The sequence below is a fragment of the Heptranchias perlo genome, unplaced genomic scaffold (genome assembly GCF_035084215.1).
Source record: "Heptranchias perlo isolate sHepPer1 unplaced genomic scaffold, sHepPer1.hap1 HAP1_SCAFFOLD_191, whole genome shotgun sequence".
Classification (NCBI taxonomy): Eukaryota; Metazoa; Chordata; class Chondrichthyes; order Hexanchiformes; family Hexanchidae; genus Heptranchias; species Heptranchias perlo.
In genome coordinates this window covers 102,018-115,624 of record NW_027139176.1, presented here as the reverse complement: position 1 = coordinate 115,624, position 13,607 = coordinate 102,018, and positions in this window count along the sequence as shown.

The following is a 13,607-nucleotide window of genomic DNA, read 5'->3' as shown; positions in this document are numbered from 1 at the left end:
AGAATTCAGTAGGGGGTGATGTAGTGGGATGGAGTAATTGCACTCAGTATATAAATATGACAGTAACCAGCATCAGTAGTACCATCAGATGGAAGCCTTGCACAGGTGGCCAAATTTACATAGATAGAATAAACAAAGAATTCCCCTGCAATTACTGCATATAATGAAACCTACTTTATTTGTGGCCACAAGGCAGACCCATGGTTGCCTCAAAGATGGACATGATCATGTTACTTGGGATATGTGATCCCATATATCTGACACTCATCATCTCTGCCTCAATATCCTGCTGGGCAACGAGTAAAGAGGGTAATTACTGAGGCTGACCGATTCTGGGCCATTGCTTTCCCGAGGTGGGGAGTGAGCATAGCCACCAGAGAAATTAAATAATTGCTAATGATACGGCAGAAGCCTTAAAGGAAATAAGCGCAGAAACGATAGCCATTCGTACGGTCACCTTACAAAACCGTATGGCCCTCGATTACCTGTTGGCAGAGAAAGGAGGAACATGCGCACGAATTGGATCTGAATGTTGTACCTACATACCTGATAGTTCAGAGAATATTACTGATATGGCCAATCACATCCAAAGGGAAGTTGAGAAATTCAAGCAGCCCCCTTCATTCACTCTTTGGGGCTGGGCAACAGGATGGCTGGGTTCTATTGGGACTTCTCTAGTTCAGGGACTAGTCATATTTGTTGTTATAATTCTTATAGCCTATTGCTTTGTCAAATGCTGCTGTGTTATGATGTCCAATCTGGGTACACATATAGCGCCCACAAATTTGATGTTGCAAGTAGGGGTGACACAGGATGAGGTGACACAGGAGGAGTTTGAACGTCTGGGTGGAATAATGCTCTATTAGAGTATTGTCCTTTTTATATATAGATATAGATAGATATAGGACAAAAGGGGGAATGTGGAAAACCATAAAGAAATGCCTGACTAAATTAACCTTCTAATATACCTAAACCATAAAGCTGACCATATTAATGTAGAAATACTTGACCATAAAAGAAACAAAGCATGATGGAATAAGTTGACCATGTTAGCTGACCAGCTGAATACAATAGAACGCTTATGTTCGGTTCCCAGCAAAGACACATAGAAGAGCTATTGTCTGCTTATGAGATAACTGTCTGACTAACTGAAATGAATGACCATATAGCCTTGAGACTGAGTACAGAACTGATAATAAAGACATTTTCTTAGGGGAAAGGCACTTTCCCCAGACATTGTCTTGTGATGTTGAGCAGGCATGGGAACCTAGAGGGTGGGTTCCCTATTTTTGATTGACTAACCACTTGAACCAATGAGAGTGTACATGTACGCCCATATTCTATGATGGACAGACATTACTAATTGAACTGTATAAAAGTTAACTGTTTCATCTGCTCAGCGAAGAGGTGGTTCCAACCATTGTCTTGGAACACAGCTTCCCTTGAGCTCAAGCTTCTTTTAATAAATTCTTACTTGTCTGAAAATAAGTGTTTGGAGTTAATGCATTGTGTATAATAGGTAATCAAGTTTTTGACAGATGTTACATCGAAACTACAGCAAAGAAACAGGCCATTCAGCTCAACTGGTCCATGCCGGTGTTTATGCTCCGCACGAGCCTCCTCCCTTCCCTCTTCATCTCACCCTATCAGCATATCCTTCTCCCTCATGTTTATCTAGCTTCCCCTTAAATGCATCTATGCCAGTCAACTCAACTACTCCTTGGGGTAGAAAGTTCCACACACTCATCACTCTTTGGGTAAAGACGTTTCTCCTGAATTTCCTATTGGATTTATTTATGACCTCTCGTTCTGGTCTCCCCCACAAATGGAAACATCTTCTCTACGTCTCCCCTTTCGAACTCAATCATTATCTTAAAGACCTCTATCAAGTCACTCCTCAGCCTTGTCTTTACAGAAAAGAGCCCCAGCCTGCTCAGCCTTTCCTGATACTGATATTCTCTCAGTTCTGGTATCAACTTTATGAATCATCTTTGCGCCCTTTATAATTCATCTATACCCTTTCTATAATATGGAGACTGGAACTGTGCTCCGTACTCCAAGTGTGGTCTAATGTAACTTCTCTGCTTTTCAATTCTATCCCTCTAGAAATGATCCCAGTGCTTGATTTGCCTTTTTTATGGCCTTTATGGCCTTATTAACCTGCGTCGCTACTTTTAGTGATTTGTGTATCTGTACCCCCAGATCCCTCTGCTCCTCTACCCTGTTTAGACTCGTATTTTCCAAGCAGTATGTGGCCTCCTTATTCTTCCTACCAAAGTACACCACCACCCACTGAGCGATATTGAAATTCATTTGCCAATTACACGCTCATTCTGCAAGTTTATTCGTATCCTCTTGCATTTTGACCCAATCTTCCTTTGTATTAACTACACCCCCCAATTTAGTGTCATTCGTAAATTCTGAAATTGTATTTCTGACTCCCGAGTGCAAAACGTCAATATCAATTGTGAACAACAGTGATCCCAGCACCGATCCCTGTGGAACACCACACTTCCCACCTTTTGTCAGTCTCAGTAACTACCTTTAACCCCTACTCTCTCTTCTGTTTTGTAGCCAGCTTGCTATCCATTCTGCTACTTGTCCGCTGACTCCACCTGCTCTGAGCTTAATCATGAGTCTACTATGGGGTTCCTCATCGAAGGTGCAGAGTGTACATGTCCCGGTGAAGGATGGAGGTGCAGAGGGACTGTGGGTCCTCGTGAGTGCGAGACCCGGGAACCACTCCCTATAAAAGCGGGGGAGAGGGCAGTAAGACGAGAGAGAGGACCTGAGTGAGAGACTCGGGAACCACTCCCTATAAAAGCGGGGGAGAGGGCAGTAAGATGAGAGAGTGGACCTGAGTGAGAGACCTGGGAACCACTCCCTATAAAAGCGGGGGAGAGGGCAGGAAGACGAGAGAATGGACCTGAGTGAGAGACCCGGGAACCACTCCCTATAAAAGCGGGGGAGAGGGCAGTAAGACGAGAGAGAGGACCTGAGTGAGAGACCTGGGAACCACTCCCTATAAAAGCGGGGGAGAGGGCAGTAAGACGAGAGAGTGGACCTGAGTGAGAGACCCGGGAACCACTCCCTATAAAAGCGGGGGAGAGGGCAGTAAGACGAGAGAGAGGACCTGAGTGAGAGACCCGGGAACCACTCCCTATAAAAGCGGGGGAGAGGGCAGTAAGACGAGAGAGTGGACCTGAGTGAGAGACCCGGGAACCACTCCCTATAAAAGCGGGGGAGAGGGCAGTAAGACGAGAGAGTGGACCTGAGTGAGAGACCCGGGAACCACTCCCTATAAAAGCGGGGGAGAGGGCAGTAAGACGAGAGAGAGGACCTGAGTGAGAGACCCGGGAACCACTCCCTATAAAAGCGGGGGAGAGGGCAGTAAGACGAGAGAGTGGACCTGAGTGAGAGACCCGGGAACCACTCCCTATAAAAGCGGGGGAGAGGGCAGTAAGACGAGAGAATGGACCTGAGTGAGAGACCCGGGAACCACTCCCTATAAAAGCGGGGGAGAGGGCAGTAAGACGAGAGAGAGGACCTGAGTGAGAGACCTGGGAACCACTCCCTATAAAAGCGGGGGAGAGGGCAGTAAGACGAGAGAGAGGACCTGAGTGAGAGACCTGGGAACCACTCCCTATAAAAGCGGGGGAGAGGGCAGTAAGACGAGAGAGTGGACCTGAGTGAGAGACCCGGGAACCACTCCCTATAAAAGCGGGGGAGAGGGCAGTAAGACGAGAGAATGGACCTGAGTGAGAGACCCGGGAACCACTCCCTATAAAAGCGGGGGAGAGGGCAGTAAGACGAGAGAGAGGACCTGAGTGAGAGACCTGGGAACCACTCCCTATAAAAGCGGGGGAGAGGGCAGTAAGACGGGAGAGAGGACCTGAGTGAGAGACCCGGGAACCACTCCCTATAAAAGCGGGGGAGAGGGCAGTAAGACGAGAGAGAGGACCTGAGTGAGAGACCCCGGAACCACTCCCTATAAAAGCGGGGGAGAGGGCAGTAAGACGAGAGAGTGGACCTGAGTGAGAGACCTGGGAACCACTCCCTATAAAAGCGGGGGAGAGGGCAGTAAGACGAGAGAATGGACCTGAGTGAGAGACCCGGGAACCACTCCCTATAAAAGCGGGGGAGAGGGCAGTAAGACGAGAGAGTGGACCTGAGTGAGAGACCCGGGAACCACTCCCTATAAAAGCGGGGGAGAGGACAGTAAGACGAGAGAGTGGACCTGAGTGAGAGACCCGGGAACCACTCCCGATAAAAGCGGGGGAGAGGGCAGTAAGACGAGAGAATGGACCTGAGTGAGAGACCCGGGAACCACTCCCTATAAAAGCGGGGGAGAGGGCAGTAAGACGAGAGAGAGGACCTGAGTGAGAGACCCGGGAACCACTCCCTATAAAAGCGGGGGAGAGGGCAGTAAGACGAGAGAGAGAGGACCTGAGTGAGAGACCCGGGAACCACTCCCTATAAAAGCGGGGGAGAGGGCAGTAAGACGAGAGAGAGGACCTGAGTGAGAGACCCGGGAACCACTCCCTATAAAAGCGGGGGAGAGGGCAGTAAGACGAGAGAGAGGACCTGAGTGAGAGACCCGGGAACCACTCCCTATAAAAGCGGGGGAGAGGGCATTAAGACGAGAGAGTGGACCTGAGTGAGAGACCCGGGAACCACTCCCTATAAAAGCGGGGGAGAGGGCAGTAAGACGAGAGAGTGGACCTGAGTGAGAGACCCGGGAACCACTCCCTATAAAAGCGGGGGAGAGGGCAGTAAGACGAGAGAGTGGACCTGAGTGAGAGACCCCGGGAACCACTCCCTATAAAAGCGGGGGAGAGGGCAGTAAGACGAGAGAGAGAGGACCTGAGTGAGAGACCCGGGAACCACACCCTATAAAAGCGGGGGAGAGGGCAGTAAGACGAGAGAGAGGACCTGAGTGAGAGACCCGGGAACCACTCCCTATAAAAGCGGGGGAGAGGGCAGTAAGACGAGAGAGAGGACCTGAGTGAGAGACCTGGGAACCACTCCCTATAAAAGCGGGGGAGAGGGCAGTAAGACAAGAGAGTGGACCTGAGTGAGAGACCCGGGAACCACTCCCTATAAAAGCGGGGGAGAGGACAGTAAGACGAGAGAGAGGACCTGAGTGAGAGACCCGGGAACCACTCCCTATAAAAGCGGGGGAGAGGGCAGTAAGACGAGAGAGAGGACCTGAGTGAGAGACCTGGGAACCACTCCCTATAAAAGCGGGGGAGAGGGCAGTAAGACGAGAGAGAGGACCTGAGTGAGAGACCTGGGAACCACTCCCTATAAAAGCGGGGGAGAGGGCAGTAAGACGAGAGAGTGGACCTGAGTGAGAGACCTGGGAACCACTCCCTATAAAAGCGGGGGAGAGGGCAGTAAGACGAGAGAGAGGACCTGAGTGAGAGACCCGGGAACCACTCCCTATAAAAGCGGGGGAGAGGGCAGTAAGATGAGAGAGTGGACCTGAGTGAGAGACCCGGGAACCACTCCCTATAAAAGCGGGGGAGAGGGCAGTAAGACGAGAGAGTGGACCTGAGTGAGAGACCCGGGAACCACTCCCTATAAAAGCGGGGGAGAGGGCAGGAAGACGAGAGAGTGGACCTGAGTGAGAGACCCAGGAACCACTCCCTATAAAAGCGGGGGAGAGGGCAGTAAGACGAGAGAGAGGACCTGAGTGAGAGACCTGGGAACCACTCCCTATAAAAGCGGGGGAGAGGACAGTAAGACGAGAGAGTGGACCTGAGTGAGAGACCCGGGAACCACTCCCTATAAAAGCGGGGGAGAGGGCAGTAAGACGAGAGAATGGACCTGAGTGAGAGACCCGGGAACCACTCCCTATAAAAGCGGGGGAGAGGGCAGTAAGACGAGAGAGAGGACCTGAGTGAGAGACTCGGGAACCACTCCCTATAAAAGCGGGGGAGAGGGCAGTAAGACGAGAGAATGGACCTGAGTGAGAGACCCGGGAACCACTCCCTATAAAAGCGGGGGAGGGGGCAGTAAGACGAGAGAGTGGACCTGAGTGAGAGACCCGGGAACCACTCCCTATAAAAGCGGGGGAGAGGGCAGTAAGACGAGAGAGAGGACCTGAGTGAGAGACCTGGGAACCACTCCCTATAAAAGCGGGGGAGAGGGCAGTAAGACGAGAGAGTGGACCTGAGTGAGAGACCCGGGAACCACTCCCTATAAAAGCGGGGGAGAGGGCAGTGAGATGAGAGAGAGGACCTGAGTGAGAGACCTGGGAACCACTCCCTATAAAAGCGGGGGAGAGGGCAGTAAGACGAGAGAGTGGACCTGTGTGAGAGACCTGGGAACCACTCCCTATAAAAGCGGGGGAGAGGGCAGTAAGACGAGAGAGAGGACCTGAGTGAGAGACCCGGGAACCACTCCCTATAAAAGCGGGGGAGAGGGCAGTAAGACGAGAGAGTGGACCTGAGTGAGAGACCCGGGAACCACTCCCTATAAAAGCGGGGGAGAGGGCAGTAAGACGAGAGAGTGGACCTGAGTGAGAGACCCGGGAACCACTCCCTATAAAAGCGGGGGAGAGGACAGTAAGACGAGAGAGAGGACCTGAGTGAGAGACCCGGGAACCACTCCCTATAAAAGCGGGGGAGAGGGCAGTAAGACGAGAGAGTGGACCTGAGTGAGAGACCCGGGAACCACTCCCTATAAAAGCGGGGGAGAGGGCAGTAAGACGAGAGAGTGGACCTGAGTGAGAGACCTGGGAACCACTCCCTATAAAAGCGGGGGAGAGGACAGTAAGACGAGAGAGTGGACCTGAGTGAGAGACCTGGGAACGACTCCCTATAAAAGCGGGGGAGAGGGCAGTAAGATGAGAGAGTGGACCTGAGTGAGAGACCCGGGAACCACTCCCTATAAAAGCGGGGGAGAGGGCAGTAAGACGAGAGAGAGGACCTGAGTGAGAGACCCGGGAACCACTCCCTATAAAAGCGGGGGAGAGGGCAGTAAGACGAGAGAGAGGACCTGAGTGAGAGACCTGGGAACCACTCACTTTAAAAGCGGGGGAGAGGGCAGTAAGACGAGAGAGTGGACCTGAGTGAGAGACCCGGGAACCACTCCCGATAAAAGCGGGGGAGAGGGCAGTAAGACGAGAGAGTGGACCTGAGTGAGAGACCTGGGAACCACTCCCTATAAAAGCAGGGGAGAGGAGAGTAAGACGAGAGAGTGGACCTGAGTGAGAGACCCAGGAACCACTCCCTATAAAAGCGGGGGAGAGGACAGTAAGACGAGAGAATGGACCTGAGTGAGAGACCCGGGAACCACTCCCTATAAAAGCGGGGGAGAGGGCAGTAAGACGAGAGAGTGGACCTGAGTGAGAGACCCGGGAACCACTCCCTATAAAAGCGGGGGAGAGGACAGTAAGACGAGAGAGTGGACCTGAGTGAGAGACCCGGGAACCACTCCCTATAAAAGCGGGGGAGAGGGCAGTAAGACGAGAGAATGGACCTGAGTGAGAGACCTGGGAACCACTCCCTATAAAAGCGGGGGAGAGGGCAGTAAGACGAGAGAGTGGACCTGAGTGAGAGACCCGGGAACCACTCCCTGTAAAAGCGGGGGAGAGGGCAGTAAGACGAGAGAATGGACCTGAGTGAGAGACCCGGGAACCACTCACTATAAAAGCGGGGGAGAGGGCAGTAAGACGAGAGAGAGGACCTGAGTGAGAGACCCGGGAACCACTCCCTATAAAAGCGGGGGAGAGGGCAGTAAGATGAGAGAGTGGACCTGAGTGAGAGACCCGGGAACCACTCCCTATAAAAGCGGGGGAGAGGGCAGTAAGACGAGAGAGAGGACCTGAGTGAGAGACCCGGGAACCACTCCCTATAAAAGCGGGGGAGAGGACAGTAAGACAAGAGAGAGAGGACCTGAGTGAGAGACCCGGGAACCACTCCCTATAAAAGCAGGGGAGAGGGCAGTAAGACGAGAGAGTGGACCTGAGTGAGAGACCTGGGAACCACTCCCTATAAAAGCGGGGGAGAGGGCAGTAAGACGAGAGAGAGGACCTGAGTGAGAGACCCGGGAACCACTCCCTATAAAAGCGGGGGAGAGGGCAGTAAGACGAGAGAGAGGACCTGAGTGAGAGACCCGGGAACCACTCCCTATAAAAGCGGGGGAGAGGGCAGTAAGACGAGAGAGTGGACCTGAGTGAGAGACCTGGGAACCACTCCCTATAAAAGCGGGGGAGAGGGCAGTAAGACGAGAGAGAGGACCTGAGTGAGAGACCCGGGAACCACTCCCAAAAAAAGCGGGGGAGAGGGCAGTAAGACGAGAGAATGGACCTGAGTGAGAGACCCGGGAACCACTCCCTGTAAAAGCGGGGGAGAGGGCAGTAAGACGAGAGAATGGACCTGAGTGAGAGACCCGGGAACCACTCCCTATAAAAGCGGGGGAGAGGGCAGTAAGACGAGAGAATGGACCTGAGTGAGAGACCCGGGAACCACTCCCTATAAAAGCGGGGGAGAGGGCAGTAAGACGAGAGAGAGGACCTGAGTGAGAGACCCGGGAACCACTCCCTATAAAAGCGGGGGAGAGGGCAGTAAGACGAGAGAGAGGACCTGAGTGAGAGACCCGGGAACCACTCCCTATAAAAGCGGGGGAGAGGGCAGTAAGACGAGAGAGAGGACCTGAGTGAGAGACCTGGGAACCACTCCCTATAAAAGCGGGGGAGAGGGCAGTAAGACGAGAGAATGGACCTGAGTGAGAGACCCGGGAACCACTCCCTATAAAAGCGGGGGAGAGGGCAGTAAGACGAGAGAATGGACCTGAGTGAGAGACCCGGGAACCACTCCCTGTAAAAGCGGGGAAAGGGCAGTAAGACGAGAGAATGGACCTGAGTGAGAGACCCGGGAACCACTCCCTATAAAAGCGGGGGAGAGGGCAGTAAGACGAGAGAGTGGACCTGAGTGAGAGACCCGGGAACCACTCCCTATAAAAGCGGGGGAGAGGGCAGTAAGACGAGAGAGAGGACCTGAGTGAGAGACCCGGGAACCACTCCCTATAAAAGCGGGGGAGAGGACAGTAAGACGAGAGAGAGAGGACCTGAGTGAGAGACCCGGGAACCACTCCCTATAAAAGCGGGGGAGAGGGCAGTAAGACGAGAGAGTGGACCTGAGTGAGAGACCTGGGAACCACTCCCTATAAAAGCGGGGGAGAGGGCAGTAAGACGAGAGAGAGGACCTGAGTGAGAGACCCGGGAACCACTCCCTATAAAAGCGGGGGAGAGGGCAGTAAGACGAGAGAGAGGACCTGAGTGAGAGACCCGGGAACCACTCCCTATAAAAGCGGGGGAGAGGGCAGTAAGACGAGAGAGTGGACCTGAGTGAGAGACCTGGGAACCACTCCCTATAAAAGCGGGGGAGAGGGCAGTAAGACGAGAGAGAGGACCTGAGTGAGAGACCCGGGAACCACTCCCTATAAAAGCGGGGGAGAGGGCAGTAAGACGAGAGAGAGGACCTGAGTGAGAGACCCGGGAACCACTCCCTATAAAAGCGGGGGAGTGGGCAGTAAGACGAGAGAGAGGACCTGAGTGAGAGACCCGGGAACCACTCCCTATAAAAGCGGGGGAGAGGGCAGTAAGACGAGAGAGAGGACCTGAGTGAGAGACCCGGGAACCACTCCCTATAAAAGCGGGGGAGAAGGCAGTAAGACGAGAGAGAGGACCTGAGTGAGAGACCTGGGAACCACTCCCTATAAAAGCGGGGGAGAGGGCAGTAAGACGAGAGAGAGGACCTGAGTGAGAGACCCGGGAACCACTCCCTATAAAAGCGGGGGAGAGGGCAGTAAGACGAGAGAGAGGACCTGAGTGAGAGACCCGGGAACCACTCCCTATAAAAGCGGGGGAGAGGGCAGTAAGACGAGAGAGAGGACCTGAGTGAGAGACCCGGGAACCACTCCTTATAAAAGCGGGGGAGAGGGCAGTAAGACGAGAGAGAGGACCTGAGTGAGAGACCTGGGAACCACTCCCTATAAAAGCGGGGGAGAGGGCAGTAAGACGAGAGAGAGAACCCGAGTGAGAGACCCGGGAACCACTCCCTATAAAAGCGGGGGAGAGGGCAGTGAGACGAGAGAGAGGACCTGAGTGAGAGACCCAGGAACCACTCCCTATAAAAGCGGGGGAGAGGGCAGTAAGACGAGAGAGAGGACCTGAGTGAGAGACCCGGGAACCACTCCCTATAAAAGCGGGGGAGAGGGCAGTAAGACGAGAGAGTGGACCTGAGTGAGAGAGCCGGGAACCAATCCCTATAAAAGCGGGGGAGAGGGCAGTAAGACGAGAGTGGACCTGAGTGAGAGACCTGGGAACCACTCCCTATAAAAGCGGGGGAGAGGGCAGTAAGACGAGAGAGAGGACCTGAGTGAGAGACCCGGGAACCACTCCCTATAAAAGCGGGGGAGAGGGCAGTAAGACGAGAGAGAGGACCTGAGTGAGAGACCCGGGAACCACTCCCTATAAAAGCGGGGGAGAGGGCAGTAAGACGAGAGAGTGGACCTGAGTGAGAGACCCGGGAACCACTCCCTATAAAAGCGGGGGAGAGGACAGTAAGACGAGAGAGAGGACCTGAGTGAGAGACCTGGGAACCACTCCCTATAAAAGCGGGGGAGAGGGCAGTAAGACGAGAGAGAGGACCTGAGTGAGAGACCCGGGAACCACTCCCTATAAAAGCGGGGGAGAGGACAGTAAGACGAGAGAGTGGACCTGAGTGAGAGACCTGGGAACCACTCCCTATAAAAGCGGGGGAGAGGGCAGTAAGACGAGAGAGAGGACCTCAGTGAGAGACCCGGGAACCACTCCCTATAAAAGCGGGGGAGAGGGCAGTAAGACGAGAGAGAGGACCTGAGTGAGAGACCTGGGAACCACTCCCTATAAAAGCGGGGGAGAGGGCAGTAAGACGAGAGAATGGACCTGAGTGAGAGACCCGGGAACCACTCCCTATAAAAGCGGGGGAGAGGGCAGTAAGACGAGAGAGAGGACCTGAGTGAGAGACCCGGGAACCACTCCCTATAAAAGCGGGGGAGAGGGCAGTAAGACGAGAGAATGGACCTGAGTGAGAGACCCGGGAACCACTCCCTATAAAAGCGGGGGAGAGGGCAGTAAGACGAGAGAGAGGACCTGAGTGAGAGACCCGGGAACCACTCCCTATAAAAGCGGGGGAGAGGGCAGTAAGACGAGAGAGAGGACCTGAGTGAGAGACCCGGGAACCACTCCCTATAAAAGCGGGGGAGAGGGCAGTAAGACGAGAGAGTGGACCTGAGTGAGAGACCCGGGAACCACTCCCTATAAAAGCGGGGGAGAGGGCAGTAAGACGAGAGAGTGGACCTGAGTGAGAGACCCGAGAACCACTCCCTATAAAAGCGGGGGAGAGGGCAGTAAGACGAGAGAGTGGACCTGAGTGAGAGACCCGGGAACCACTCCCTATAAAAGCGGGGGAGAGGGCAGTAAGACGAGAGAGAGGACCTGAGTGAGAGACCCGGGAACCACTCCCTATAAAAGCGGGGGAGAGGGCAGTAAGACGAGAGAGAGGACCTGAGTGAGAGACCCGGGAACCACTCCCTATAAAAGCGGGGGAGAGGGCAGTAAGACGAGAGAGAGGACCTGAGTGAGAGACCCGGGAACCACTCCCTATGAAAGCGGGGGAGAGGACAGTAAGACGAGAGAGTGGACCTGAGTGAGAGACCCGGGAACCACTCCCGATAAAAGCGGGGGAGAGGGCAGTAAGACGAGAGAGTGGACCTGAGTGAGAGACCCGGGAACCACTCCCTATAAAAGCGGGGGAGAGGGCAGTAAGACGAGAGAGAGGACCTGAGTGAGAGACCCGAGAACCACTCCCTATAAAAGCGGGGGAGAGGGCAGTAAGACGAGAGAGAGGACCTGAGTGAGAGACCTGGGAACCACTCCCTATAAAAGCGGGGGAGAGGGCAGTAAGACGAGAGAGAGGACCTGAGTGAGAGACCCGGGAACCACTCCCTATAAAAGCGGGGGAGAGGGCAGTGAGACGAGAGAGTGGACCTGAGTGAGAGACCCGGGAACCACTCCCTATAAAAGCGGGGAGAGGGCAGTAAGACGAGAGAGAGAGGACCTGAGTGAGAGACCCGGGAACCACTCCCTATAAAAGCGGGGGAGAGGGCAGTAAGACGAGAGAGAGGACCTGAGTGAGAGACCTGGGAACCACTCCCTATAAAAGCGGGGGAGAGGGCAGTAAGACGAGAGAGTGGACCTGAGTGAGAGACCCGGGAACCACTCCCTATAAAAGCGGGGGAGAGGGCAGTAAGATGAGAGAGTGGACCTGAGTGAGAGACCCGGGAACCACTCCCTATAAAAGCGGGGGAGAGGACAGTAAGACGAGAGAGAGGACCTGAGTGAGAGACCGGGGAACCACTCCCTATAAAAGCGGGGGAGAGGGCAGTAAGACGAGAGAGAGAGGACCTGAGTGAGAGACCCGGGAACCACTCCCTATAAAAGCGGGGGAGAGGGCAGTAAGACGAGAGAGAGGACCTGAGTGAGAGACCCGGGAACCACTCCCTATAAAAGCGGGGGAGAGGGCAGTAAGACGAGAGAGTGGACCTGAGTGAGAGACCCGGGAACCACTCCCTATAAAAGCGGGGGAGAGGGCAGTAAGACGAGAGAGAGGACCTGAGTGAGAGACCCGGGAACCACTCCCTATAAAAGCGGGGGAGAGGGCAGTAAGACGAGAGAGTGGACCTGAGTGAGAGACCCGGGAACCACTCCCTATAAAAGCGGGGGAGAGGGCAGTAAGACGAGAGAGTGGACCTGAGTGAGAGACCTGGGAACCACTCCCTATAAAAGCGGGGGAGAGGGCAGTGAGACGAGAGAGTGGACCTGAGTGAGAGACCCGGGAACCACTCCCTATAAAAGCGGGGGAGAGGGCAGTGAGACGAGAGAGAGGACCTGAGTGAGAGACCCGGGAACCACTCCCTATAAAAGCGGGGGAGAGGACAGTAAGACGAGAGAGTGGACCTGAGTGAGAGACCCGGGAACCACTCCTTATAAAAGCGGGGGAGAGGGCAGTAAGACGAGAGAGAGGACCTGAGTGAGAGACCCGGGAATCACTCCCTATAAAAGCGGGGGAGAGGGCAGTAAGACGAGAGAGAGGACCTGAGTGAGAGACCCGGGAACCACTCCCTATAAAAGCGGGGGAGAGGACAGTAAGATGAGAGAATGGACCTGAGTGAGAGACCCGGGAACCACTCCCTATAAAAGCGGGGGAGAGGGCAGTAAGACGAGAGAGAGGACCTGAGTGAGAGACCTGGGAACCACTCCCTATAAAAGCGGGGGAGAGGGCAGTAAGACGAGAGAGAGGACCTGAGTGAGAGACCTGGGAACCACTCCCTATAAAAGCGGGGGAGAGGGCAGTAAGACGAGAGAGTGGACCTGAGTGAGAGACCTGGGAACCACTCCCTATAAAAGCGGGGGAGAGGGCAGTAAGACGAGAGAGTGGACCTGAGTGAGAGACCCGGGAACCACTCCCTATAAAAGCGGGGGAGAGGGCAGTAAGACGAGAGAGAGGACCTGAGTGAGAGACCCGGGAACCACTCCCTATGAAAGCGGGGGAGAG